Genomic DNA, 6,000 nt, shown 5'->3' on the forward strand with positions numbered 1-6,000 from the left:
TATTGCACGGTGAAAAGAAAGAATACTAGTAAGAACTTGGGTGGGACAAAGCGAAGTGGGGGAAGACCCACTGACCCACAAGTGTCATCTGAATTCAAATGCACCTTTGGGAAGGGAGGCTTTGATCAGCTAAAGCATTAGTACCTGCAGACTCCTTCTGTCTGGCAAGCTGATAAATTAGGATCTGTTTCATGAAAGAGCAGAAAAAAGGGAAATTTCAGTGGGATTCATAAATCAGATTAGTGCATGTCTCTTTTTAGGGAAGAGACCGTTTTAGACAGATTTTTCCATGGACTTCACAGAGTCCAAATTAACCGAAGGACAGCAAATCACTCCTGAATGTACCCCAACACCCTCAACAAGATTAACATTATTTGCAGGGAAAACATCTTTAAAAAATATTCTAGCACCGTTGCTTTGTTTCCTTTCAGATCTAGCAAGCAGTGTCCAGCATCACCCAAAGTTGAACAAGTGTCCTGATGAGAGCCAGCACAGAAAAAAGAAAAATCAAAGGGAGGAAAGCAGGGACCGGAGCCAGAAAAAACTCTTCACGTCTGCTTTAACAATCGGCGCTGCCAACTGCCTTTTAAAGACCGGGATTTCCCTTTCTGCAGCTAAACCAGCCGCTGTTTCCCGCTGCCCAGACCCCGGGGCAGGCGGCCCCGTGTCCGCACGCCGGCGGGGCGGCCGGCACCCAGCCCGCACCAACCCAGGCGGTGCCGCGCGGGGAAACCGGCCGGGCTCGGCCCCTCCCGGGCAAGCCGAAAGCCAGGAGCTGGGTCTGAGGCTCCCCCGGAGCCCCCGCGCCTCCCGGGGCATCGGCAAGGACCCGAGATAAAGGCTACCTGTTATCTAGGACAGAGATGCTAGGACGCGGCACCAGGATGCTCCGGCGCAAAGAACCCCCCGAGCCCCCAACCCAAGCAGCTCTGGCTGCCGGACGGCCGCTCCCGGGCGTCCACCGGGACTGGGAAAAGTTCACCGGGCAGGGCCCGCCGGGGCTCCCGGGGCGGGCGGCGGTACCGGTCGGGACCGGTGCGCGCCCCGGCCCGGCTTCACCGCCCCCGCCCTCCGCCCGCGTGCTCGGTGAGCACCGGCACGGCCCCGCCGCTCCGCACTCCCGGCGGCCCCGCCCCGGCCCCGAGCGGCGGCGGGGTCCCTCCCAGCCCGGCTTTGTCCCGGGAGGCGGAGGCGCGGCTCCCGCCCCCGGCGCTGCCCCCCGGCCCCGCTCCCCGCTCACCAGCCTCCCGCGGCGGCGGCGGGGCTCCGCTCCGCTCCGCGCCGAGCCCGGCCACGGCCGCCGCCGCCACCGGGCGAGTGGCAAGCGGGGCCCCGCGTGGGCCGGGGGGCAGCGGCCGCCCCGCCCCGCCCCGCCTCCCGGCCCGCCCCCTCGGGGCACGGCGTGGGCAGCCGCCCGGGCGGGGGCAGGGCGGCTCCCCCCCCGCTTCCCCCGCACATGCGTGCCTCCCCCTTGCAGAAAGCACACCCGCCGCAGGGGCACACGCGCCCCGCAGCGGCACCCCCCTCAGCAAAGCTCAGGCAGCCGTGCACAGCCTCAGGCACGTCCCCCGTGGGTACCAAACCCCTCGGGGGGATGCAGGCACCCACATACCCGAGCAGCCCCGCACAGACCCCGTAGGGTCTTACACACCCACCCACACCCCTTGCAGGGACACGGCCAGCGCACGCACCCCCCTGCACCCTGACACCAGGCTTGAGGATGGTCCTAGACCCAGCTGGAAGACGCTGGGAGCCGGAGAGTTCACTCATCCGCGCCGAGGTTGCCAGACGAGGACACGGCGAAGTTCAGCCCGAGGGGATGCTGTGGAAGGAGGAGAAGTTTGCAGTGACTGAAAGCAGGGTTTGACCCCACCGTGCAAAAAAGGCAGACAGCATCTCGGGAAAATCCCAAACTTCTGTTGGCCTGGGAGGCTGGGGGTCATTAAAAGGGAGTGGGATGAGGCTTTGCTCCCTGTAGTGTCTGAGCTGCGCTTTAGGGCAGGCTGGAAAAGGAGCGGTCTTCCCTCACCCTAGCGCTTGCTCTGTGGTGTCTAGCTTTGAGCATCTAAATTCTCCGAAACTAGGAGAAAAAAACCCAGGTTTCCCCCTGCCCTGGTCAGGGCCTCAGCTCAGTTCCTTGCTTAAGCCACCTCTCCTTTAGCGCAACAAAGCATTCCTAGTCTCATACATTTCAGGAGAAAATAGTGGATTAAAAAGGCAAATAGGCTTGCATAATGGGAAATCCAAGCCCTGAATAGAAAAACAGAAGCTGGAGATCTGCACTGCACTCATCATAGAAAAAATTTCTTTCTTGGGAACCAATCATCCTGGTAAATTATTCTCCTTCAGGGAATTTGGGCAGTACCACAGCTTGCAAACCTTTTTGCTTGCAAACATCCCGGCTGGCTGGTCTTCCGCAGTTACAGCTGTCTGCTCATGTTCTTGCTTCTTTTTTGATCAGTTATTAAAATAGTCCAGAGACCCCACAGTAAGCAGAAACACAGGAAAATATGGGAACTCCTCCACTTAATTTGCCATATTGCCATGAAGACATCTGCTTAACAAACCTCCCACTTCTTCTTTCAGGCAAACCACTCGCAATCAATTTGATGCGTCTTTTTGCATGCAGGATCCCAGTGCCAGCGTGCCCAGTTGAACCAGTAAATTAGCTCTCAGAAATGCCTTCATCGTGACAGAAACCCCTCTTCTAGCACAGAGCCACATCTCATCTGTGAGAGGGGAAAATGAGCTGGGGAAAATGAGTGGTCCAAATTTCCGACATTTTCCCTGTTTTAAAAGGTTTGGGTGAAAGAACCCAGCTCTAACCAGCCCAGCTGAGGTTATAGCTGAGGTCTGTATGGCTGGCTAATTTCAGAGGTTGGTAAACTTCCCCAAATTCAAGCATCTGAATTTCATACCTGGGAGTTTAAAAAGAGCCTCCGCTCTTTTCAGTAAGAGCACTATAATTTTCTAATAGCTGAGGTGCTATAATTTTCTCAGCATGCCGTCTTAGGGAAGAGTCGGGGACACCTTAGGGAAGGAAAACCAGATTCAAAATTTATCCTAGGTTCACACTGGAACAGCACTGGACCTGCTGAGTGAACTGTCCTGAGATGTTCACCCCAGGTAGAAAAACCTTTCCCATGCCAGAGGCCTTGTGATTATGGGATAATGAAAATTCATTTTTTCTAGTAAAGTCATCCTCTTTATGTCCAAAGATTTCAGTGGAAAATTGAACAACCTCAAATTTTCATAAAACAATTGTTCTGTAAGGTCTGAGACCAAGAATGATGACTTTTTGCATGGCTGTAAACTTCCGTGGCTTCTCCAGTACAGTTATTCATCGTTGTTCATTTTAGGCATTTTCTCAATGGCCATGAAAACGCACTAAAGAAGCCCTCTCAAGTGGAAAACGGTACACAGAGCCCGCTAAGACATGACCACATGTCCTGGCCAGCCAGATATCTTCCAATGTATTGTTTTCCAGAATGCTGACTCAGCTACAAGGCACATGGCTCGGAGCAACCCTGATGGCACAAGGGGAAACTTCAGGCCGACCGGAGCTTCAAGCACCATCCCTCACTGGCAGAAGTGAGACCATCACCGAGTCTTGCTTTCAACGTGTCAGCTGTAAGGGAAACCCCCCGAGAAACGAAGACAAACAGGCATAAACCAACAGGGAGTTTCTCTGTGGGCAGACAAAAAAAGCAAAGCTCTCTGGAGATGGGTTCAGCATTGCTCACGGCCAGCAAAGCTACTCAGTTCCCAAGACTGCTAGCGCCAACAGTGCCTTTTACTCCAGGGGACTTAAAAACAACAACAGGAAAAATTGTGACACCTTTTATCAGTTATGTTCCACACCGTGTGACTGAGCGAATCTTAGTTTCCACCTGTGGTGCACAGATCTCCTCCTGGCCGTGGTCCCTGATGTGCTGGGGTGTCTTCCTGTCCCTGCCAGGACTCCACCTGTGCCCATGGTGCCACAGCTGGTAGATCTTTTGGGTGGAAGTGGGGTGGCATTGTCTGTGCTGCGACCAGTTTGCCTGCTCATATGCAGCAAGAATAAATGCACCTGTCATAGAGCCAGGTGCCAGCACCTACTGCCTGCCTGGCAAAAGAGCAAAGGGCCATCCTTCAGCAGGCTCTCTGGATGTTGATACCTGCTGCCACTCAACGAGCTGCTTTGGTCAATGTGCATGACCATGGAAACTGCCTCTCTCTGCACTGCAGACCCTCTTCCTACTCCAGAGGTTGGTGGCTTTGTTTGCCGTGCCACTTTTCTCTCCCAGCCCTCCCTTTCCTGCTGGAGCAGATGTGCTGGCTGCCCCCAGCAGCGCCTGCCCCCTGCTCCTGGGACTTCTCCTTGCTCTTGGGGAGATTGTCACCACCCTGATACCCCATCTTGCTGTAGGAAGAGAACATACCTGGGGCCATAGGTGCCCCTTTTGTTCAAAACAACACCGTGAGACCCAACTCCAAAAATACCTCAAAATCCAGCCCCTCTTTCCAGGGAAGAGCAGATTAAAAGCATCATCCGTAAAGAATGAAACCCTAATGTGATCTCTTAACCACCCTCCACAGGAGTTACCCCCCCTGCTAACATCTGGAGGCCCGAAGCATGATCTCTGTAGGACCCGTCTACCTTGTAGGACCGGAATGAAGCCCGAAATCACTAACACAACCCCATGTGCAGGCAGCAGCCCCCCATCCCACCCTGGCCACTGCGACGGGCTGCAAATCAGTATGCCAACCAGCGACAGGCACCACTATTCCTTTGCTCGGGGGACTGTGTCAAAGGGGGAGCTTGGTTCTCCGTACCCAAGAGCAACAGTGGCTGTTAAGAAATCACGGGATAATAGCCCTTTTGATGGATGCTCAGCTTGTGCTTTCGGGATGTAGAGGTTGTGGGGGGGCTGGGAAGGGGGAGGGGGCAGAGAGGCATATGACAGTGCCGATAACAAGTAGGCTTTGTACGCCGTGGCCAGGGACTCCCACAGCTGCTCCAGTTCCCTCTCCCGCTTGAGGTAGTTTGGGTGGGAGAAGAGGCTACAAAAGCTCAAGCAAACAAGCATGACACAGATAAGATTTTATTGATTCAGTGCCTGCTTCTCTTTAAAAAGCAAAACTGTGGCAGAGCATCTCCTCCTGTCATTCAGGCAGGGGCTCTGGAGAGGAGAGGCTGCTCTGGGCTGGTGGTCTGGCTGCTGCAGTGCCTCCTGGACAGGGAATGCCCTCAAGTGTGTCTGTCCAGTTTGTTTCCTTTCCCCATGTAGCTGGTGAATACTTGCAGCCCATGCTGGCCAAGGCCCTCTCCTGCTTCTTGCCATCACTCCAAGGGCCTTGGTGGTGCTGACGTGGAGCCTGGTAGCAACCTGGAGCATCCCCCTGGGAGAAGGCAGGGCAGGCCATCGGCTCCGAACCAGCCTGTCCCAGTGAGCGGTGCAAGAAAAGGAACAAGCCTGGGGGTGGGCACCATGGCAGAGGGAGGACCACTGGAGTACACGGTATCTAACCTATATTAACTCCATGTGTCCCTGGCTTTACTTCACCTGTCATTACTTGATGACAGTGTTTTTTTCTTATGATGCATATTCTCTGTGGATGGGGAGATAGTGATGATGGCAGCTGGCTACAGATTGCCAAAAGAATACTTCCCCCCCAAAAAAAAACCCCCACCCCAAAACCCCCACACACTTTGTTTCTGTAATCCCTGTCCCAACAGGACATGAGCACAGCCTCCCAGCCGGCATGTGTGGTTGCTCTTATTAAGCTTTGAACAGCTGGGGGATTTGGAGATGGGATTAGCTAATACAATCCAGGCTCAATTAGCAAAGGAAGCATGGAGATTCCAGCTCCCATTGGGACAGATGTGGGCAGGACCCCTCCAGAGGGTTAATCACAGGGCAACTTGCGCTTCATCCACAAATAACCAAGCTGCCTGTGTCCCCCCATCCCACCCACGGCTGCCGTTGGAGTGGGAACGCTTGCCATTGCCAAACA

Source organism: Aptenodytes patagonicus, chromosome 4 (genome assembly GCF_965638725.1).
Source record: "Aptenodytes patagonicus chromosome 4, bAptPat1.pri.cur, whole genome shotgun sequence".
NCBI lineage: Eukaryota > Metazoa > Chordata > Aves > Sphenisciformes > Spheniscidae > Aptenodytes > Aptenodytes patagonicus.